The following is a 25873-nucleotide window of genomic DNA, read 5'->3' as shown; positions in this document are numbered from 1 at the left end:
GTTTTCCCTTGTTGTTTAATAATAAAAAGGCCCCTAAGCCTCATTGTAACATAGTTCAAAGGCATGCAGTCGCGACATATCTTCTCATATATAAGCTACCATTGCCTGAGATAGTTTATTTCCTTTGTGTATGTAAGCATATTTTAGTTCTTTGATATTAATGAAATGAAGTTTTATTTCTACTTCATCTTTGTGTTTATGTTTGTGTCTGTATTCTGTTGCATTCTTGCATAAGTCTGGATCAGTGGTATCATAGTGGTCTTCTCTTTCTTTATTATTATTTGCATGTCCCCAACAAGTTTAATGCATGAGTTACGGCTCAATTTGGTTGAACCTTTTCAAGGTCAAACCTGTAAACCCCAATGGCCTGTCATGGCAGAAGAAAATAAAGACGAAGGAGCATGAGATCCTTTCAAAATATTACTCTAAGGATCCCTCAAGCGATAGATGAATGTGATGATGGATAACTTTTCCCATATCCTTCGGAAGCTACCCACATGAAATGCATCTTCATCCAGCAACCACTCTTGAGTTGTCACTCCCATTAAAGTACAAGTAAAATTTGAAATTCCCATATTTGAAGGCCAGATAGATGTAGACACCATATATAGATGGTTAAATCGGTTGGAAGGATATTTTTAAGTTCATGTAAAATATCCTTCCAACCGATTTAACCATCTATATATGGTTAAATCTGTTGGACGAGAAGGAACCCTCGCATTTTTCAGCCGCACTCACTTGGAATTCTTTCAATACACCATCAAGGAACAATATTACCCCATTGGGAGCTATGAAGATAAATACATAAAGTGAATCATGCTGCACAGGGAAGGGACCAAGACATGTCGGATTTCACAAACATTTTTCATACCCTGTGCACGAAGTTGGGTATCAAGTATTCTGAGTGGCATTTGGTACTCAAGTACCACAACTGTCTACACAAGTACATCTAGGATGAGATGGAATTCCTAGACATCTTCTCACTTTGTGTCGCATGTCAATATGCTGTCAAGATAGAGCAAAAATTTAAATAGAAGCAGTGAGACTTTAGATATGCAAATACAAAGCAAGGGAAAGGCACCCCAAAACCATAGAACAAAGGACAAATCCAAGGCAGGGTGACCCAAGACAACTCGCCGAAGCTACAAGAAAAGAAAAAAACCATGGAGACAAATAAGGACAAAGGGAAATGGTGTGATTTCTATATGATCCCCACTCACAACACAAGTAAGTGTCCAGCCAAGCAGTCACTGGTGGTCGAGCTAAAGGCTTCTGAATCAATTGCATAGTCTGATTCTGAGTCAGAACCGGACAAGGGGAATGACAAAGGGAAGCAGATTATTGATGTGGATCCCAGTGCCACGGTTGCCACCACCAAGATCCAAAAGATTGAGCCCGAAGATCCAAAGGAAGGGGAGTGACTCTTCAAATCACATATGTGGGTGAAGGGTTATCCCTTGTGGTTCATTTTCGACAACGGAAATCAAAAGAACCTCATTTTATTAGAGGTCCTGAAGCGGTTGGACCTACCGACCACACCACATCGACAACCATACCTCATTAGGTGGTGTCACCAAGGACGAGATCTTTGCATTAGCTAGCAGTGTGACCTTACCTATAGTATTAAGCCCTTCACAGATGAGGTACTATGTGATGTTGCTCCTCTTGAAGTTTGTGATGTATTATTAGGCCAACAATACTTGTGGAAGCATCATATTTTGTATGATTCTAGGCCTCGCACTGTTATTTCTCTTTGGGCAATAAGTTATACATGATACCATAGATAGCGCTGCCTACCATCATCTCTTCGATCTTTGTGAAGCCATGTAGTAAGTTGATTTCCCAGATGGGGAAATTTATCTTATGATTCGCCCTCAGGGCAAGAAGAATATTGTGGCCACATCCACGGCCTCTAGATAGGGTTCCTTTTTGTAGCAACAACAAATGGACAAGGTCATGGAGGAGTACAGGGACATCTTCACCTCACTGACAAGGGTACCCCTACACTATGAGGTCAAGCACTCGATCGATATGACTCTTGGCACACTGCTACCCAACAGGCCAATCTATTGGTGCTCATTTTCTGGAGAACAATGAAATCAAGAGCAAGATTTAAGATTTGTTTTAGGCCAAGTTCATCACCTTGTGGGAGCCCGTTCATGTTGGTACAAAAGAAGGACTGGACCTGGAGATTCTGTATTGACTATCAAGTGCTTAATAAGATCATTGTATAGAATAGGTATCCAATCCCATGGATTGAGGACCTTCTAGACCAGATCAAGGGGGCCAAATAATTCAGCAAAATTGAATTAAATTTTGGTTATCACTAGGTATAATCGAACCCTCTAATGTGTGGAAGACTACCTTAAAATCCAAGGAGGACATTTTTCAATGGTTGGTCATGCCTTTTGGGTTGACAAATGCCCCTAAAACCTTCATGAGGCTGATGGATGACATCTCCTGGCCCTTCCCCAACTCATTCATGGTAGTGTATTTGGACGACATCTTGATCTTTAGCTAAAGTTGGTAAGAGCACCTCCACCATATTCGACAAGTCCTCCAAACCCTTGTATGACCCATGTTCAATATCTGGGATACATCATTTATGAGTGGGGTGTGCATGTGGACCCAGCCAAGATATAATTTATTTGGGATTGGCCATCCCCAACCACTCTAACAAAGCTATGCAACTTTCTTAGTCTTGCCAATTTCTACCACAAGTTCATGTTGGGATTCTCTCATATCACTTGGGATTTGAGTCAAGTCACCAATGATGGAGCGAAAACAAATTTATTTTGGTCTGAATCCAAATACAAGGTGTTTTCTAAGTTGAAGCATCGCCTCTTCTCTGCACCAATACTCACATTACCATACCTGCAACAACCATTTGAGATTGAGACAGATTCCTTTGACTGTTCTATTAGTGCAGTTCTTACACAACAGGATCATCTAGTGGCATATCACAGTGAGCAACTTTCAGAAACAATTCGAAAGTATTCCACCTATGAGAAAGAGATGTATTCCATTGTGCACGCCTGCCGATAATGGAAGCATTACATTATAAGGAAGGAAACATTCATCCAAACAAAACACCAACCTTTGCAGTTCATACATAAACAAGGAAAGTTGCAGAATGATCACCATCAGAAATGGTCCACATACCTACAATAGTTCCATTTGAACATTAGGTATAAGAAGGGAAGCACCAATAATGTTTCATACTTCCTCAACCAACCGTCATTCATGGTGCTAACCATTGTTCTCAACTCTTATGGACATGAAACTTTGGGGTAGCCACATCTTTAAAAGAGTGATCCAAAATTCGACAACACATATCAAATGATCCTAGAAGGCAAGCAAGTTGCTAATTTTCAACTCCAGTGTGCACTGTTATGCCAACTAGGTCACCTCTATGTTCCTTCAAGGGAGCATTCCAAGATTATTTGGGTGGTTCACTACAATCAAGTCGCTAGACATTTTGGAGTAGAGAAAATAGTGGCAGTGTTGCAAAATTATTTTTACTGGTCGAACCTTCGTGAGGATGTTGGGAAGTACATTAGATCCTACACTACCTGTGTCATTTCAAAACCGACCATCAATAAGCAAGGCTTATATAATTATCTTCCTACTCTTATTCGTCTTTGGGAATCCATCTCCATGGATTACATGTTAGGACTTCCTTCTACTAAGCATGGCAACAATTTCGTTTCTATGGTCGTTGACAGATTCTCTAAGCATTAGGGACTTTTGAGGTCTAAAATGGGCCTCCTAAGAAAAATGTACAACCAAAATAAACTTTATAAGAACCGATAGGATTCAATATGATGATATCAACCATGGGGGATGATTCACCATTTTTGGAGTAAAAAAATAAAAAAGATTAAAAAATAATAAAATAATAAAACTACTTTTTCAACTCGTATTTTCAACTTATCTCCCAAAGGTTTTACTCAAATTTTGAGCAGGAGTACTCGTTGGATGCAAAATTTAATTCCTCATCCAACAAATACCCATGTTGCATACTTTTGATGGACCCTACTACACGAAAAATGAGAAATACATGAAAACACATGATCGCAATCACATTTTTCATGTATTTCTCAATTTTTCGTGTAGCAGGGTCCATCTAAAGTATGCAACATGGTTACTCCTTGGATGAGGAATCAAATTATGCATCCAACGAGCATTTGCGCTCGAAATTTGAGTAAACCCATAGGGAGATAAGTTGAAAATACAAGTTGAAAAAATAGTTTTTTTCTTTTTTCCCTCTAAAATTTGATGATGTCATCTAATCTTATTTTATTATTTCCAATATTATTTTATAATTTCCTTAGGAGGCCCATTTTAGACCTCAAAAATCCCCTAATGATGGCCATTTTGGTAGCCTACAAGAAGAGTATCATAGTAGTAGCCATTATTAATCTCTTCTTTGAACAAGTGTGGGTACACTTTGGGATCCCATAGTCCATTATCTTAGATCGGGACAACAGATTCCTGAGTACATTTTGGTCAAGCCTTTGGTCGATGTTGGATACCAAGCTCACTAATTTCACGACCTTCCACAACCAAACTGATATCCAAACAAAGGTCATCAATAGGATGATTATGCACATTTTACACATGTACAACTCGAATCATCCACACACATGGGATGAAAGTCTCATCTATGTCTAGCACAGTTACAACAAAGCTCTCCATAGATCAATTGGCCATAATCCATTTCAGGTGGGGTTGGGATTCTAGCCACTATGTCCCATTTATGCGGCCATACCATTTGTAGCTACTCAGGCATATTCGACTCATGTCTAAATTGAAGTGGACAGGTCTAACAAATTCATTGAGCACATTCAACACATCCACTAACATTCCCATGACATATTGGACTGAGCCAATGCTAAGTACATCAACCTCTACATTTTCCAATCTCCCGATGGGCAGTATGCAGTACTGATTCGCCATTCTTAATTGAATTGGCGAGTACTTCAATTGTGGCTTCCCCATTGCCTCCCAAGTCTTCTTGGGTAGGATGTTGTGAGAAGGGGTTTTGAATTTTGGAAAAGAAGGCTTAAGCTACATTATTATAACTCTGGTTTTTCTTAATATATAATTGAACCATAGCCATTTTTCTCATGAGCAGGGCAATGATACATTGGGTACTATTATCCTATTGTTATTATTTTGTTTAGAGTTGAATGGAAGTTTGATTTTGTTCATTGTATATTTGTTGTAGCAATCGTGCATTATCACTATTGATATGTTGGATTGGAATCATAAATTATATGTATGAACAATGAGATCTCAATATATGTGACAAATTTATAAGTTAATTTAATTAACTATTTAATTAAATTAATTATCTTTCTTTATTTTAACTTCATAGTTACATGATAATCTACATTGTCATGTCAATTATGAAATCTCTATAATCACATATACAAGCAGCATTCCCACAATAGGTAATAAGTTTATTAATCTTTATTTTCAATTTTAAGTTATATTAGAGATTTACACTTTTGTTCAATCCATTACATATAATTTCATATATAGGGAAACTGGTCCCATAATTCCAATCGGAGCCATCATCCCAAACGGAAAAGTATCTGCTTTAAGGTCTCGACTAGGTGGTTTCCCAAATCCAAAATTCATTCTAAGAGACAGTCTCCCTCAAAGTCTCCACCAACTTCAAGATCCCATTCTAAATCTCCTAATCATAGATCTGAAGTTGCTGAAACAGCCACTAGATCTCCTACCTCACTCCTGTTGAAAAGTGTGCAACAAGAAATGCTTGTTGAGAATGCAACAAGATGATGGAGCTTAGTGGAAAGGAGTCGCCTTCACTAAGTGGGCCCGCAGGCAATTTATGGCGCAAAGTCTATTTTTGGATCATAGCAGGAGTGATCACAATAGGAGCGATCACAGCAGGAGCAATCACAGCAGGAGTGATCACATCAGGAGTGATCAGAGTCTATTTTTAGACTGCTAGTCAAAAATAGAAAAGTAAAATATTATTGTCTCATAATAATATTTAGACTATAAACTTTATCTTATCCTCTTGGAGCACTTCAGTTTGAGCTATAGATGTGGCACATGTAGCTGTCAAAAGGAAATATGCTTTCTTTATGAGTCAGTTGAGCTATTACATGCAGGACATCAGTTAGAACTCATGTGGTTGAGTTCTGTGGAGTTGGATGTGGAGTTGATGGAGTTGTGTTCAGTTTGACTTAGTTGAACTAGTTGTATTTAGTCTAACTGATCAATAGACTAAGTGATGAGATGTGTGAATTAGTTATTAATTAATTCACTAATTATTAACTCATAATGCAACTGAAGAATACGTCAGTTAACTTAGTGCATGTATAGTTCAGTGGAGACAGGTGTTAGAGGTTGAGATTGCTATCAGTTGTGACTATAGTTGTGCATGAGACTTTGCACAAGCAATGTATTGAGTATGCCCATGAGAATGCCCAGTAATATAGCCTTTGCTCACGTGATTTCCAATGTGAGTGATTTTTCAAGGTAAATAGAACTTGGAACAAGTTTGGATTCATTCATTCTCAGCAGGTATTGTGCAGTGGAGGCAGGCAAGCAGCGGAGGAGATTTGGAGATCAGATTTGAGCTATATTGTGTGTAACAGGTGGAGATAGTACTGAGTAATTGTGAGGAGTATTGTACTATGTTTTTTACATGTTCTTAATCAATATAATATACAAATAGTTGGGGTTTTTAGCGAGATGCTAGTTGGGGTTTTTAGCGAGATGCTTTCCCTAGGAAAATACTGTGTTGATATGTGTGATTGATGCTTCTATGTGCGCATGTTATTGTTTCTGCTTCTGTAAATTGATGATCAATGTAGAGGAGGTTATGTATTATGCATGTATTTTGCAATAGTGTATAATCGGGATAATCTCTGTTGAATATGTGTTTATTATTCAAAATTTCTACATGGTATCAGAGTGAGCTGATTTGTAGAAGAAGTTCTACATGATATCAGTGCTGTATTGATCATCAGATCTATTATTCAGAAAGTGTTTACATTTTATTTCTTCAGGCAGAGTCTGTGATCAGGCCAGGTAGCCTCTGGATTCATCCTTCTTTTGGAAGGTGAGATATCCGGTGAATGACCATAGAGTCGATCTCTGTACGAGAAATACTTTGTTCTCACGAATTTTAGATCAGAAGCGGTTGAGTTTTTTGAGCTGGTGGAATTCGAATTTGCAACAGTGTTTTCTTGGTGTAAAAGTTGAAATGTCTTTCAACGGATTGCAATTGGAGTATGCCCTTGAGGGCAGCTCGAACTATATTGCATGGAAGGACAGGATGGAGGTGGTGTTAGATGATAATGGGTTGAAGGAGTTCATAGATGCGGATGTCCCAAAACCTACTGATGTTGCTCAAGTCGGGGATTGGCAAAAGAAGACAGCAAAGTGTCGCAGGATTCTATTGGAGGGCGTGAGGGATCACATTGTGTCCAGCCTCCATGGAAAGGCTTCTCCATATTTGATGTGGAAAACGTTGACATAATTGTTCCAAAGCAAGAGAAAACAGAGGAAGTTGGTGCTCAAGGATAAACTCAGAAGCATTAGGTGTGAGAATGGAGACAGTATGCCCTAGTATCTCACGAAGTTCACCCAATGCCGGGATGAGCTGGGAAGTGTGGGGGTAACTGTTGAGGATGAGGATATGGTGAGTCTAGCACTCCTTGGCCTTCCTAAGAGTTGGCATAGCTACCAGGACTCGGTGAATGGAAGGGAGAAATTTCCAGGATGGGAGGGACTTTGGTCGGATCTTGTGCAAGAGGAGATTAGATGGCGCACCAGAGATAGTTCTTCATCTATGCATGATGAGGAGAATTGTGCCTTAGCGAGTAAGGCTAAGAAGGGGAAGGGGAAGGTTTCTCTTTCCGAATCCAGTTCTTCCAATGATGGGAAGAAGGTTGACAAGTCGAAGGTGTGATGCTTTCGTTATCATGAGTTGGGCCATTATGCTACTAATTGCACAAATAAGAAGTCCAAGAAGGGATCCGGGGAAGGATCTAAAGGTGAGGCATCCTCACTTGCTTCATAGTTTGAGTTGGACTTCACACTCTTCGCATGCATGGTTTCATCCATGGTGGGAAGTGGTTGGTTTCTTGACAGTGGAGCTTCTTTCCACATGACCGGTGACAAAATTTTGTTTAGTACTTTGGAGGAGAAAGATCTCCAGATACTCATAGGCATGGGTAATGATGAGAAGTATAGTGTCTCAGGTGTAGGCACGGCTATTTTTCAGAGGGAGCATGGAGCTCGCCTTACCTTGACCGATGTCAAGTATGTACCAGGACTGAAGAGAAACTTGGTGTCAATCGTGATGCTGGAAGACAGAGGCTATGATGTAGTCTTCAGTAAGGGAAAGGTTTTCCTTAGACACATCATCATTAGACAGGTGAAGCAAATTGGTTCACGGGTCAAGAACCTGTATGCTCTTGAGGTTCAAGATGCATGCAAAGCCTTGAGCAGCAAGGCAACTGATGGAGACTTGGTGGTTGAGAGGGAGCGTATATTACCTCTCAACATGTAGAGCTAGAAGAAGTCTCAGACGATTGTGGAGGAGCCACGATTGGTGCAGCAGCTTCAGGAGGTTGTGGAGCAGCCACAACAAGGGAAGCTGAGAGGAGATTGAGTAGAGACATCTACTCATGCAGAGACCTCCAGTAGGGGGAAACTTCGAGCAAGGTGGGCAAAGGGATCGCATGCAACCATACCTCTAGGTAGGAGGTGGGGTGATGTGGCTTGATCGTCCCAAGGAGGAGGGGCAGGATCCTTGAGGTACCCAACCTCTTAGATGAGACCTTGCTACGAGAGCCCCGAAGTGTAGTAGCAGGAACTGACTGATTGGGTAGAGACAGATGCGGATGGAGTGGCAGAGAGAGCAACAGTGTAGGGAGTCCCAGGACAGCGCATAGCATGTAGGCTGCAGCAATGCGAGAGGCACAAGTGTTTTGCACAATACTAGGTGGCACAGAGAGGTGTGCAATGGTGTGAGATGCATGGAGATGTTACAGTAGCGCAGATGTCAGAGAGGGAGCACTTGTCAGTAGCAGGTAGAGCTTCAGCATCAGAGTATGTTCCTATCCCAACAGAGTGGTCAGTTGGGAGTGTTTTTGTTCCAAGTGTTGTTGGAGCAAAGTGGACCGGGCAGATGTGTTGCATGCAGAACATTCCAAAGTTACAGGATCGGATTTGAGAGGAAGCCTTTCTTGTTGAGAGGGAGTGTTGAAAAGTGTTCAACAAGAAATGCTTATTGAGAATGCAACAAGATGATGGAGCTTAGTGGAAAGGAGTCACCTTAAGTGGGCCCGCAGGCAATTTATGGCACAAAGTCTATTTTTGGATCACAGCAGGAGTGATCACAGCAGGAGTGATCACAGCAAGAGCGATCACAGCAGGAGTGATCACAGTAGGAGCGATCACAGCAGGAGTGATCATAATAGGAGTGATCACGGCAGGAGTGATCATAACAGGAGTGATCACAGCAGGAGTGATCAAAGTCTATTTTTAGACTGCTAGTCAAAAATAGAAAAGTCAAATATTATTGTCTCATAATAATATTTAGACTATAAACTTTATCTTATCCTCTTAGAGCACTTCAGTTTGAGCTACAGATGTGGCACATGCAGCTTTCAGAAGGAAATACGATTTCTTTATGAGTCAGTTAAGCTATTGCATGTAGGACATCAGTTAAAACTCATGTGTTTGAGTTCTGTGGAGTTGGATGTGGAGTTGATGGAGTTGTGTTCAGTTTGACTTAGTTGAACTAGTTGTATTTAGTCTAACTGATCAATAGACTAAGTGATGAGTTGTGTGAATTAGTTATTAATTAATTCACTAATTATTAACTCATAATGCAACTGAAGAATACATCAGTTAACTCAGTGCATGTACAGTTCAGTGGAGACGGGTGTTAGAGGTTGAGATTGCTATCAGTTGTGATTATAGTTGTGCATGAGACTTTGCACAAGTAATGTCTTGAGTATGCCGATGAGAATGACCAGTAATATAGCCTGTGCTCACGTGATTTCCAGTGTGAGTGATTTTCCAAGGTAAATAGAACTTGGAACGAGTTTGGATTCATTCATTCTCAGCAGGTATTGTGTAGTGGAAGCAGGCAAGCAGCGGAGGAGATTTGGAGATCAGATCTGAGCTGTATTGTGTGTAACAGGTGGAGATAGTACTGAGTACTTGTGAGGAGTATTGTACTATGTTTGTTACATGTTCTCAATCAATATAATATATAGATAGTTGGGGTTTTTAGCGAGATGCTTTCCCTGGGAAAATATTGTGTTGATATGTGTGATTGATGCTTCTATGTGCACATGTTATTGTTTCTGCTTCTGTGAATTGATGATCAACGTAGAGGAGGTTATGTATTATGCATGTATTCCACAATAGTGCATAATCGAGATAATCTCTGTTGAATATGTGTTTATTATTCAAAATTTCTACAACTCCCAAAGTCATTCGGTCAAACTTCTACAAAATCACCTATAGAGTCCCCTGAAGTGTAGACTTTAATTCAGAGATTGGAATGAATTTCAATTTCTGGAGAAAAAACTGCTCATACTGATTTATTTGAAGGAAGTGTTACTTCATCTCTACAATCTTCAGGATTTTTAAATAGATCTGAGAGTGAGAAACTTGGAATCAAGCTTTTTGAGTTTCCATTACTCACTCATCGGTAAAAGAAAAATACTCCAGATACTTAATCTTCGGCTAGTGGGATTACATCATCTTCCTTGCCTCATACTCCTTCTATTGATCCCGCTTCTTCTCATTCTCCATTACCTTCCTCTTATCATCCTTTGATTCCTTCCATTCTCATTCCTCTTTCACAATCAACTAGTGTTATTTTAATCAATAGTGCTACAGGGGAAACCTCTTCAACTGTCCAATCTCCTACAACCTCTACATCAACTACAACTTCTTCTTTCCCTAGTACTCTCAGAATGGAAAACAGACCATGGAATAACCTAGGGGCAGTTGAAATGACACCACCATTACATCCTCTTCCAAAATACCTAGAGAGATGGTTACCTAAGTATAATCCAGATGATGGTTTACTTGTTGAGGAACACCTTCAGAATTTTATGTTGGCAATCAATCTCAATGGAATTACAGAAGAATATGTAGTTTGTAGATTTTTCCCTTGTTGGAAACTAGATCACTACTAGGTGGGGTGGGGTGGGGGGGGGGGGGGGGGGTGTGGTGGTGGGGGTGGGTGAATCAATAGTGTGCCATTTTTAAAACTTTTTCACCAATTAATTAATATCTTACCATGCATAAACTAAAACACACAACCATAGATAAGATCATCAATAATAAACATGAAAACATAAAATCATTCAACACATGAACACAAGTGTTTCTGGTGGAAAACCTATCATGGGAAAAAGACCACCCTATTGTTGTTGCACTGCTCAATTCTTTTATTAATTTTTTAAGAAAATTTACATGGATCAGCTCACACCCATGAGCCTTGAAGACTTGACTTCTTTCATATTATTTTGGTCCTTTCAGACAATAACCTATTTCTCTCTAAGATATATGGACTACCATCTACTGAACGCTGCTACAACCAATGATCCTCACCCAACTACCATTGGACTATCCAACTCCTATTGTATGGATAAAAATATTCCCTCTACTGAATCCACCAAGTCACTGTCTACGCAAAGCCTCCATGCCTTCACTACTGCCATGCGAGCCTCCTTTCGTCTATTTTCAAACTAGACTCTGAAAACTTGCTCAACTTGAGCATTGCAGCAATATAGCATCAAAGCTCATCAAATGATAAATATGCAACACAAGTTGCAATCAACAAATCCAAAAAATAACACCACACAGGCTCCAATATAGTCTCCTTAACTCACTACATCAATATAAAATCAACACCACACACACTACATAATGTTATGGTTGAAACATACTTTAGCTCACTACTGCTACAACTGCACACTATTTCATTAAATCTGCATAATATGGCTCACACAGTTTACAAGCTCTCGTCCAAACTCTCACTCACTCAACACACACACTAGACAATCAATCAACTCACAATGAGCTTCCTCCAATATGTAGATGAACTCAAGTGATCAACTCAATAATTACTTAGAACTACTGACCTCAACAATCATGTTCACATGCTTGATTTGGACCAGATTTAGCTCTTTGACCCAATCAATCACTAACTCCACTAACCTTTTTTATCTTTTCAACTTTGATCACTTACTAGAGGTCCCATGAACTTTTCTAATCATAAATAATAAAAAAATTGATTAAGGAAGTCATCACAAGCTAAACATTAGCTCAATAGCACAAGGAATGCAGAGCTAAACTTGAAAATTCCCTGGATGCTCCCATACCACATTGTGTATGCATCTAAGGCTTTGGACACTCTCTAGAGCTAGTCGTGCCTGTGTCTAGAGATTTCCATATGCTTCCATAGGCTTCTATGCATGAGTCCAAGAAGATAACCTCCATTTTCTCTCAATCTAGACCGAATTTTGGAAAACAAATCATTATGAAGCTAATTTGGTCGATTATACATAAAACCCATGTCTCATAAGTTTTAGATTCATCTTCATTTTCCAAAAAAATATAATCCAAAACTGCCACTTCTATCTAAACACCATACTCAACAACTAGGCCTAAAACTAAAGTAAAACATCTTTTCTTCAGTCCAGAACCTCTGCCACCTGATCCATCATCTTCCTTTTCTACTGTACACTCCTCCACACCTCTAAAATAGGTCTACAAATGATTAATAGGAAAAGAACAAGTTTATGACATGCTAGACCTATTCTGCCAACTTTAGGACCAAGACCAACACTTCTAGCTCCTTAAGAAGAAACCTCAATATCTCATACACTTGTAGCAGCATCTGTATCCTCTATAGCAGCATCCTCAAGTCTTGAAGCATCAACAACATGTGATACAAATGCCTCCAACACAAGTACCCTCAAACCATCACATGAAGCAACAAACCAATGTCTCGAAAAAAAGTAGAGACATATGTAGCAACTACAGTAGAACTCCAACAACCTCCTACAGTAGCATCATCTCCAAGCTATAACACAACATCATGAGCAACTCTCCATCCTCCTGCAGTAGCAACATCTCCACTATTTCTATTCATCACTATGTTGGCATCGGTGCCAACTAACAAGACCATCAATCCATGCATCCATGACACATACACATGGCAAGCAACCTCTCCATCATGTTGACATCATTGCCAACATTACAATGCAACCTCCAACACCAATTCTACTAGGTTGAAATCAATGCCAACCAACCAACTAATCCATAATGCCAACATCCCTTACACGTTTGATTGATCTACAGGGTCTTGGTATTCTTCCTATCGACAAATCAATCACAAACTGGGATATGTTTTAAGAACATTTTTTTTTAAATTTGGGGATGATCGAACAACAACTAAATGAATCAATAATTTTTCAAATCTAAAAGCCAATCCAAATGAGAAAATTAAGTATTTTAACTCAATATTTAACAAATTGTTAAATAAAATCCCAAATAATTCCAGACCTGGTACTGAAGGGAAGATTGAATCGTACATTAGAGCTCTTCATTCAAATATTTCCATTTTCATATATAGATCTCATAAAATAATGCTTCTCGACAACATGAAAGAAGCTTTATCTGTGGAAAAGAGAGTTCAAGCTCTTGAGAAGAAATCTTCCATTAAAGAAATAAAGAAGACCAAGAAAGTGACTTTTTTAGATGAATCCAAGAAAAAATCTCCTAAATATCCTTTTGATTTGGAAGGATTACAGAAATTTCCAAAAACAATGTCAAATGAGATGTTTGAAATCAAGAAACAAGTTGTTGAATCTTCAAGGAAGTCCTTTCGACCTTTTAAAAGGAATCAACCATCACAATCACAAACTCCCGTTGATATATCAAATGAAGAATATGATGAAGATGACGAAGAGGAAGAAACATCTCTATCTGTTGATGAAGCACAAGAAGAGTAAATAGTTGAAGCTCACGTCCTATGGGACTTAATCTTGACCACTTCAAAGAATGAGAAGAAGAAGAAGCCTTTTCCAGTAAGTAATAGAGGCAAGGGGCTTGTTGATACTACTACATCAAGTAAAAATCAAAAGTCTCCCACTCCTACTAAAGAGAAAGGTACGATAAAAAAGACTTCTACTCAACCTTCTGATTCTTCTCCAAGCACCTCTAAGTCTCCTACTACATATCCTTCATCATCTAAAACTTTGATAGTTTCAGATAGCATTGAGTATAATATTGTAGAGGACATGAAAATGATTAAGGCTAACATTTCCTTGTATGAGGTTAGTAAGCTAAAACAACAACAAAAGTTTTTACTCAATGAATTAAATGTTGTCCCTACATCTCCATTACCTTCTACTATTGTTACTTCAAAAGCCTCAAAAGAAAAGCATAAACCCCCAAATGTCCCTATAGATAAGATTGATTCTTCTGATGCTATTTTGATTGGAGATAGATCAAATTCTCACACTCCTCCTTTTCTCTTGACTTTTGAAATCTTCAACAAGAATGTTCATAATTGTTTAGTGGATTCTGGTGCATCTTCCAATATCATTCCTTATTCAGTTTGTCTCAAATTGAATGTTACACCTCAGAAATATGTTGTTCAAATTGTCTAATTAGACAGAACAAAATTCAAAGTCTTAGGAGAGATGAATGTTGTCCTAATCATGCTATCTTCAAATCCAAAAGTTTGTCAAATAATTGATATATTGGTTGTTGATATCCCTAAATTTTATGGCCTCATTTTAAGCAAGAACTAGTCTGAGAAACTACATGGTTATTTTGAAACTGATTGGTCACATCTTTGGCTCCCCTACAATGAAAATCCTAATCAAATTTGTGTTGATAGGGAAAAGCATTTGAAGTATTCTATGAATGATTTAGATGAGTAAAATGAATCAGTGGTGTTCACAAACAATATTCTGGGAAATTATTCTCTAGAATCTTTCTTTGACAATTTTTTAGCTCAGAATTCTCCTTTTCCCGTTGATTTTGTTTTATCCCAAAAATTTCTCACAAACAGATTCATCAAGATGTATCAATATTGTAAATAATGTTGTAAATAAGTGTGATGAATTGTTTTGAACCCTCTACTTTCATGGATCAAAATCTAATGATGGTGTAGGAGTTGGATGCATCCTAGTAAACCCAGATGGAGAAAAAACCATGCCTGCATGCAGATTGGAATTTGATTGTACGAAAAGCATTGTTGAATATGAAGCATTGGTTCAAGGCTTGAAAAAGGCTATCATTATTGATGTCAAGTATCTTAAAGTTTATGGTGATTCAGAGATTGTCATTAAGCAAGTAAGAAACAATATCCAAGATTTAACTACTCATTTCACTACATTCAATATAACTCCAATTCGAATATTATAGAATGCTAGTGTTGATCTCCTAGCAAATGTTGCCTCAAATACCATTCCTCCTAAATATTTTAGTCTTGATAGATTTTCGATTGAGTAGATTTTTTGCCCCTCCATTCTAGATAACATAACTAATTGGTGTGTATTCAATGATGACAATGACATCCTAAGATTTTTACCTTCTGAAAGGGTCTTATTCAGATCAAACCATTGATCAAGATGAACATGATAAGAAACTAAATAAGTCTTATGAAGAAAATTTCTTGCCAAACATTGTAGTAAAATTAGAAGAATTATATGGTTTGAAACATAGATTCAAGAAGGTTACTAATTGCAAACTCCAAAGTAGTACCTTAAGATTCAAATTGGTTAATATAGGGTCTGATCATAAACCCAAAAACATCAATTTAGGCCTTGAACTTACACCAAATGAAATATTTGATTTCATTCATTTTTTAAAGAGATACAAGGATGTATTTTCCTAGAGTTACGGTGATTTAAAAGCCTATGACACATCTATAATTCAACATATTATACCTATGTTGCCTCACGTAAAACCAATTCAAAAAAAAACTTAGGAAGATTCACCCTAACCTTGAAGCTCAAATCAAGACCGAGTTAAATAAGCTACTCAAATCCAAAATCATTTTCCCGGTCAAACATTCAAAGTGGGTTTCAAATATTGTGCTAGATAGAAAAAATAATGATGATATTTGAATTTGCGTAGATTTTAGGAATTTGAATAAATCATGTGAAAGGGATAATTTTCCTTTGCCTCCGATGGAACAAATTTTTCAATTTGTTACAGGTTCTGAATTGATGTCATTTTTAGATGGTTTTTCAGGCTATAACCAAATTCTTGTGCATCCCGAAGATAGACTAAAAACCACATTCATAACCAAATGGTGGACATACGCTTATTATAAGATGCCTTTTGGATTGATAAACATTGGAGCTACATTCCAAAGAGCTATGGATATGTTTTCAAAGGTTTGATAAATAAATTAGTTGTTGTGTATTTAGATGATATTACAATCTATTAAAAAAAAAGGAATAATCATCTTAATGAGCTAAAACAAATCTTTGAAAGATGTAAAAAATTTGGAATTTCTTTAAAACCTAAGGATTCATTCTTTTCTCTTAGTGAAGGTAAGTTTCTAGGCTTTATTGTTTCCAAGGAAGGAATTTGCATAGACCCATAAAGAATTAAGGCTACTTTAGAAATCACCTTGCCCCACAACAAAAAATCTATGCAATCCTTTCTTGGCTAGATCAATTTTTTCAAACAATTTGTCCCTGGTTTTTCACAAATTATCTTACCTTTATAGACCATGATAAAAAAGAAGGCAGTCTACAAATGGGGACAAACTGAAAGAAAGTCTTTTGAATCAATAAAGCAAGCAATAATAGATGCTCCTCCATTATCAACACCTGATTTTTCTAAAGAATTTGTTTTATATACTTTTTCTTCTGAACAGTCCTATGCAAAAGTTTTAACCCAACCAAATGAAGAACAAGTTGAATCTCCCATTTCCTTCTTTAGTTATAATATACAAGGAGCTGAGTTAAACTATTTAGAATTGGAAAATCAATAGTTTGTGGTCTTTAAGTCAATAAAACAATTTAGACCTTTTCTCCTGAAATGAAATATGAAAGTAAGTGTTCCTTTCCCAGTGGTTAGATAATTGCTTATTCAAAGAGAGTTAGAAGAAAATAGAGCTAATTGGGTTAATTCCTTGCAATAATATGACCTAGAGATAAATATAGCTAAAATAGTTATAGGTCAAAGTTTTTGCACGTTAATAACTGGAGCTTTGATAGTTCAACTGAAGAAGATTCAGGTAACAATGTTCAAGTTTCAGAGGTATGTCTTATTGATACTGAATCTCAATTCGTTGATTTAATTTTTTATTTGAAAATTATTATGCTCTAGTAGAACTCAATTACAAAATAAAAAGATATTTGAGGCTTAAATCCAATTAGTACCAACTTGTCAATAATGTCTTGTTTAGAAGAAATTATGACTTTGTCTTACTAAGATGTTTAGAGAAACCTGAAGCAGAAAAAGTGTTGCAGGAACTACATGATGGACAAGCTAGTGGACACTATAGCGGGGATACTACTGCTCATAAGATCCTTCATGTTGGTTACTATTGGTCGACTCTATTCAAAGACACCCATGCTTATGTAAGAAAATGCAAAGTCTGCCAAATAGCTTTAGGGAAAGAAAAGAAACCAACCTTGCCTTTGCAGCCAGTTAATATCGAGAAACCTTTTGAGCAATGGGGACTGTATATCATAGGTGAGATTGTTCCACACTCTTCTAAACAACATAAGCATATTTTAACTGCTACAGATTATTTCACCAAGCGGGTGGAAGAACTACCCCTAAAGGTGGTCAATTCTGAGACTATTATTGATTTTATCTACCAACATATAATTACCAGGTTTGGCCTTCCTTGTGACCTCATGTTCGACAATGTATCTTATTTTTCTGGAAATTCTATTATTGAATTTGCACTCAAGCGAGGTTTTAAACTCAAATATTCTGCAAATTACTATCCTCAGTGAAATGGATTGGCAGAATCCACCAATTAAAACCTCATAAGAATCATTAAGCGATTTGTTGATGAAAATCAAAATAACTAGCATAAATATCTAGATTTTTATCTATGGGTTGACAAAATTACTCATAAATCTTCTTTAGGAACTTCTCCCTATCACTTAGTGTATGGAAAAGAAGTGATGCAGGAGCATCCGGACACCTCAATGAAAGAAAATTAGAGAAAGAGGACAGGTGGACAACCACATGGACAGCCAGGCCAATCTTGAACAAGATTCGGTTAATAAACTAATTTTAGTTAAAAATCAGTTAAAACTGAATGTGTTGTAATAAGAAGGGAAGGATTCATGAGTGAATCAAGAAGAAGACGAGAAGAGAAAACCTGTGCGCATGAAAGAGGGAAAAATGTAATTGCTGGATAAATTCTGGATTAAGGCTGAAATGCCTTAAATGATTGTAAATAATAAAAATGTGTTTTCTTTGTGAATTTATACAGGAACGAGTCTTTGAGAGTTTAAGTCTCTTTGTTTTTTTTATTTTTATTTATTTTTTAGTTCAAGTTGCAGGGTTTTGCAAGTCGCTTGCCAGAGAGATGGCGGGCTCGAAAGACAAAACCTCCTTGTACTTCAGCGAAGAAAAAGGAGAAAGCGAAGAAGAGGAAGACAGTGAAGATGATTCTGATGAAGGAGAAGATTTTCCTACAAGGGAGCCTCGCAAGGACACAGTCTACAACGTCGCCGGACTCCATGAAAAACTTGAAGAAATCGTGTGGCCCGGTAACCTGGACTGGATGGAGAATCTCTGCATTAATTATAAGACGGAACAAGAAATCAATGTCAATGATGACCTAACGCGCGAGATGGCCTTCTACACACAGGCATTAGAGGGGACTCGGGATGCCTATGATAAATTGCAGGCCCTGGGGGTTCCCTTTCTTAGGCCCCCGGATTACTACGCGGAGATGGTGAAGAGCGATTCTCACATGCTCAAGGTGAAGGACAAGCTCCTGTTTCAGAAGAAGACGGTGGAGGAGACCGAGGAGAGGAAGAAGATCAAACACAAGGGTATGAGCCTGGGAAGCAACATAGTCTAGAGGATGGTGGCCATAAAGATCTGTTGGATGCTTACAGCAACAGAGGACGAAAAAGGGCTGTCACTAATTGTTCTGCTTGTGATGAAGATGTGCAAGATTTAAGTTGTGATTATGAGATTGAATATGAATGTTCTGATGATGATGAACAGGTTACAGGTCTTGTTGTAATCCGAATGCAGTGGCCTGGCGAGAGATGTTTTTTTTTTCTTGTGGTTGGATTAATAGGAAGTGCTGCGCAGTCATGTTGAGAAGACTGTGAGAAGTCTCAGAAATGGTTTCGTGGACCCATAACCCACAGGTCCCAAGATCTAGCGCGTAAAAATTTTGAAAACGAAGAGACCCCAGACTTCGTTTTCATCAAGTGGTATCAGAGCGGGAAAAGATTTCCTGCGGAGAGGAGTTTTTTTTTTGCATGCGAAGAAAGAGGTACAGTTTGTTGAAGATTTGTAAGCTTGTAGTTTTTTTTAATTTATTTTGTGAAGGTGAGAAGATTGCAGCAAACCTGGAGCAGGAGTGCTCAATGGGTTCGAGAGGAGAGAACCGCGGAGATGCCGAGAGGACTAAGCTCAACAGAGAAGCTTGGTAGGGCATCTGGTAGCAGGGAGGACTTGCTATGGCAGAGGTTTGGTTGCAACTCACAGAAGGCAGTTCCACTGACGAACTGAAACAGTGGGTAGAATTGTGAATTGCGAAGGAAACGCATATGACCAGGAGGTCATAATTTTGTACCTCGGGAGCATATGACCAGGAGGTCATAATTTTTTGTACCTCGGGAGTCTGATGCAGGAGCATCCGGACACCTCAATGAAAGAAAATTAGAGAAAGAGGACAGGTGGACAACCACATGGACAGCCAGGCCAATCTTGAACAAGATTCGGTTAATAAACTAATTTTAGTTAAAAATCAGTTAAAACTGAATGTGTTGTAATAAGAAGGGAAGGATTCATGAGTGAATCAAGAAGAAGACGAGAAGAGAAAACCTGTGCGCATGAAAGAGGGCAAAATGTAATTGCTGGATAAATTCTGGATTAAGGATGAAATGCCTTAAATGATTGTAAATAATAAAAATGTGTTTTCTTTGTGAATTTATACAGGAACGAGTCTTTGAGAGTTTAAGTCTCTGTGTTTTATTTTTATTTTTTATTTTAGTTCAAGTTGCAGGGTTTTGCAAGTCGCTTGCCAGAGAGATGGCGGGCTCGAAAGACAAAACCTCCTTGTACTTTAGCGAAGAAAAAGGAGAAAGCGAAGAAGAGGAAGACAGTGAAGATGATTCTGATGAAGGAGAAGATGTTCCTACAAGGGAGCCTCGCAAGGACGCAGTCTACAACGTCGCCGAACTCCATGAAAAACTTGAAGAAATCGTGTGGCCCGGTAACCTGGACTGGATGGAGAATCTCTGCATTAATTATAAGACGGAACAAGAAATCGATGTCAATGATGACCTAACGCGCGAGATGGCCTTCTACACACAGGCATTAGAGGGGACTCGGGATGCCTATGATAAATTGCAGGCCCTGGGGGTTCCCTTTCTTAGGCCCCCGTATTACTACGCGGAGATGGTGAAGAGCGATTCTCACATGCTCAAGGTGAAGGACAAGCTCCTGTTTCAGAAGAAGACGGTGGAGGAGACCGAGGAGAGGAAGAAGATCAAACACAAGGGTATGAGCCTGGGAAGCAACATAGTCTGGAGGATGGTGGCCATAAAGATCTGTTGGATGCTTACAGCAACAGAGGACGAAAAAAGGTTGTCACTAATTGTTCTGCTTGTGATGAAGATGTGCAAGATTTAAGTTGTGATTATGAGATTGAATATGAATGTTCTGATGATGATGAACAGGTTACAGGTCTTGTTGTAATCCGAATGCAGTGGCCTGGCGAGAGATGTTTTTTTTTTCTTGTGGTTGGATTAATAGGAAGTGTTGCGCAAGTCATGTTGAGAAGACTGTGAGAAGTCTCAGAAATGGTTTCGTGGACCCATAACCCACAGGTCCCAAGATCTAGCGTGTAAAAATTTTGAAAACGAAGAGACCCCAGACTTCGTTTTCATCAAGAAGTTATCTGCCTCCTGATCTATATTTTCCTTCACTAGACCTAGTGCAATCTGTAGAGGAACAACCTTGCTCTGCTTTACAATTAAGAATGTCTCAAATTCTAAAATTAGAGGAAGAAAGAGATAAATCCAAACAAACTCATGCTCAACATCAACAAATGGTTAAGTCTTAGTTTGATGCGAGTTTAGTAGGTAATAAAATTTTTGAAATCTGTGACTTAGTTCTAAAATGGGATAAGGACCATGAAGAAAAAGGTAAACACACAAAATTCCAAAAACTATGGCTTGGCCCATTTCAGATCATTGAAAAACTACGCCAATCAACTTTTAGCATTCAAGATTTATAGGGATTCTCTTCCCGAAATGGGTTAGTTTTGAAAATTTATTTTTCTTGAAAATGCATATTCTGCTGTAAATATGTAAATAATCATATGTACATATCGGTGTCTTTAGGTTGGTTAGTTGAGTAATACTCGTTTGACTTTGTATTGGGTTCTCTCACCATTAACATGAAGTTTTATTAATTAAAGGAGAAATTTTTAGAAATAAATTATAACATTGAATTTTAGTATTGCATCCATTATAATCTCTAAAAATTTTATCTCCATTAGTTTGTGAATATTTCATGACTTGAAACATTAAAATGCCATGTTATCCTTTGATCTATCATGACCAATTTCTTTAAAAAAAAATAAAGATTATCTTGAATTTCTAGAATCTTATGACTTTGATTGTCAACCACAACACTTAAGGAGTAATTTTACCTCCCCATCCACTAATTTTACATTTTTAGAGTGTAATTCAAAAATATTTGAAACTTGAAAGATAAGGGGTCTCATTATGAGCCATCTTACCATGATCATAGGGAACTAATGATGTTGACATTATCATGACTAGTCACCAAGCTAGGATAATGGCTTATGGCTACATCAATATAGGACAAGAGGTCTCATCATGAATCTGCTTGTTCAATATCATTATAACCTATGAATGGAATTGTCATTATCTGGCTACCAAACCAGGAAAATGGATTTCAAGAAGCTAAAAGAAAAGTTCGGAAAGAAGATCAATACCTCTAAAATATTAATATAAGTGGATGGGATACTGGTATTATTCAGTTAAACAGTAACCCTATCAAGGTTATTAACACTTGTTGGTAGCAATGACTCTACCAGTGACAAATAAGTATATCTTAACGCTAAACTTCTATAGTTCCCTATTTTATCTTTACAACTAATAAAATGACTAAAAAAAGATAATGAAGGTTCTTATAAATAACAAGTTATGAAGTTTTACAAAATAATGAGTTATGTTTTATTCAGAGTAAACTTAATCAATCTAAATTTCAAGCATTTAGATCTTTCTAAGTCTTTTTCTTTAGTTATTAAAATTTCATTTACTTTTACAGAGATAACTATTTCACCCAGTACATCACCAATTGTTGTAGTATTCAACAATCCCCCATTTATTATTACTTAGCTATTAATAAAAAATGGGGACCCTTCTTCTAGTTTAGTAAAATTCTTCAAATTTCAATAAAGTTAGGACATGTTTGGATTTGTTATAAAATTTGATAGTCTTGAGGTTTTCCCTTTATAGGAACCTAGATATCGGAGCTTCACCTTAAAAAAGTTACGATAAACATAAAATCTTGATAATCCCTCTCTCGTAAGAGTCAAAGCTCCATTGGAAGAATTCCATCAGATCCTTATTATATTGTAATTTCTCTCTTGAGAAGGTTACAATAAAACCCATGTCCAATATGGCTTCCTCCCGATGACTGCTTTATTAATAAAATTGCATTAAAGAGATTTTACTAAGGTTTCTCAGAAGTCATGCGCACCTCCTTATAGATAAATATTATAATTGTATGTTGGCCCCACAACTGTCATTTATTAAATGGGCACTTACATTATCATAACTTTTATCATGTGGCACTTCTGATATATTACTCTTCTGATATCTCACTCTTCCAATATCTCACACCTTTGATGCCTTTAAATTATGATATATCTCATCACCAATACCTCTGATATTCCCATTAAATATCTCTATTGAAGTTTTTACATCGGAACCTTGTTCCTTAAATCCCCTATATGAAACCTCCGATATGCCACCTCTAATACGAGTTTCCTAATATAACTTCGCGCCTCTTTTCAATAACTGTTAATTCATCAAAATCCCCATACATTGAACGTTCTCATTATCATAACTTTCTAACGCATCCCTCTTCTTCATTTCTCTGATATTTATCTTCTAATATGCTAATTTGGAAAGTCCACATGATTTCATGTTTCTGCACTTAATGTTTGAGAGTGGAAAAGTTATTATCTTCGAAATCATAAACGATTTCATTCATTTTAGTTCAATTTTATCAAGATTTTCTTTAAAGAAGAGATTGTTGTTATAAAGACTCATTATTTGCGCTAATTCCTCTGTGAGTAAAAACTTTCGCTCATCCCTGTGTTTTCTACTACAGGTTAGCCTTGACTGCCATAACATAAAAGAAATGTCTAAAGTAGGGAAATGAAAGAAGAAAACAGCGGCGCAACAAAAATATTCCATTCCTCTAGCTGAAAGCATTGAAGAGAAGAATGTTATGCCAGGGTTATTTTTTGATACAGTTTGTTCTAAGGACTCCCGACAATCCTCATGGGAATCTATGTATAAAATCTTTGAAGATGAAGGACCCGAGGTCACAAAAAGGACAGTAACTGCTGATGATTCTACTCCAGTCTCAAACACTACCTACAATGATGCGGCTAATTCCTTCTTGCACAAGATTGTAGCCATACCTAAAATTCTTCCTTATACAGACATGGTTAGGTGGGTTGTAGAAAATTTGAGCATTGCTAACAGGAATATTGTTACAAATAAGAAAACAATCACGAGATCCTTTACCGGCGAAGAATTGAGCAGGATGTACCATATGCTCGAGGCACAGTGTAAATATGACAATTAAATTCGTTGAAGAATTCATGAAAGAAGATGACCATGCATAAGAGACGATTAGAGGATGGAGGAGGGATCCAAACAAACACAAGCAAGAAGAAACTGATAAGTATGTTTTATATTCCCTTGTTGGCCCCTATTGGCTGGTAGCTGTTATGATGTGTAGACTTTTTGCTCAACCAAATACACAGAAATTCATTGATCAATGGCTATGAATTATTGATGGGGGCTCCAGAAGGTTTTATCTTTGATTGGGATAGTATACTCTCAGATAACCTATCCACCCATATCTTGTCTTTTAGAAGTAAGTGCAAAGTCTCTTAGAACATAATTCCCCCATTTTACATGAGCTCTTATATCATGGATGCCTTGTGCTTCACCATAGACATTTCCTCTATGGGCTGGAAGTGGACTCTAGAACACCCGACTGTTATTCACATCTAGCATGATATTCTTTGGGATTCCAAGTATTTACCACATTTCTAGAAAATCAATCGAGTCATGCTACCCATCTACTAGATTATTTTTTATAAAGGACTCCATGGGTATCTCTAGAAGCTGAAACTGACTTGCTCCGAGCAGGAAATTTGTTCAGTGAATAATTTTTCACCTATGTTAGAGTCTATGGGAGTCTAACCCACCCTCATATGTTGCCTTTATTCATTCGTGACAAACTTCTTACCAGAGAGATAACCTATCAGACCGTAGGAAACAATATTTCTAAAGTTTTAAAGGAATCGAATAAAAAGGTCTGGCTTATTTTTCCTGTCCAATGTGGTATATATACTTTAGATAAATACAAGCATGCAAGCATTAAAATTAATGCTATTCAAGAGCTCAATTTCCCCACTATTCCCAAGAGACAATATGACCCTCATAAAATTCTCAAAAAGGTTACAAATGCATCAAGCATCAGGAAATTTTTCTCATGAGCCAGATAAGTTTGATCATTTGTTTGAGAGGGCTTCTACTTATTTAATGGTTCTGAAACAAGTAAAGCAATAGTTAACTCTAGAAGAAATGATTTAGTTCACTCAATACATGGCCTCAAGGCTAGTAAATATGCCTATTGATTCATTACGGATTCCTTAGTAGAGGAAAGTTTATGATGATGTTATAATTGTTGGTTCTACATAATCTATTGGTGCTTCTCAGTCAAGAGAAATAGTCACCTCCTCTTCTTCTCAAGCAGATGGTTTTGTGCCTAACACTCAGCAAGAAGAAATATGGGAACAATACAATCAAGCTCTAAATTTTAAAGCCAATGAACCTCAAGTTGCTAAAACTCCTTTAGAAGAAAATGTCCAAGACACTTCCAAAATCTTTGAATAGACTCTGATAACAACAAAGGTTCCTGAGAAGCCTTTGGAGGATAAAGATGTTAAAATTATATCAGTCTTCCCTTCTTCTGAGTTTGTGTTAAGAATTGAATAAATTCCCCCACTAGACATCTTTGAGAACCCTCATCACAAGGCTATGGTCAAGAGGGAGAGGAAGAAAAGAAAACTTGACTAGTCCCATGCTATGGTTCCTAGAAATGCGCATATTTTGAGGTGTAGTGGAAAGGCTCTTTGGAAAATCCTAGAAAATAACTCAGTAGGCTTACCCAATTTACAGGTGCCTATGCTTCAGCTACAATGGAAAAGGCTATAGAGGTGCAATTGTTGCTAAAGGAGAAAGAAGAAAGGATTGTGCTATCATAATAGAGCATTGAAATTGAGAAGCAAAAGATCACAAAACATTGGCAAGGAAAGGTCATAGAGCTCCAAAAC

The sequence above is a fragment of the Pinus tabuliformis genome, chromosome X, assembly GCF_031772625.1.
Source record: "Pinus tabuliformis cultivar Carrire ecotype Pingquan chromosome X, CPIR1, whole genome shotgun sequence".
Taxonomy (NCBI): domain Eukaryota; kingdom Viridiplantae; phylum Streptophyta; class Pinopsida; order Pinales; family Pinaceae; genus Pinus; species Pinus tabuliformis.
Note: the sequence above shows the minus strand (reverse complement) of the source record.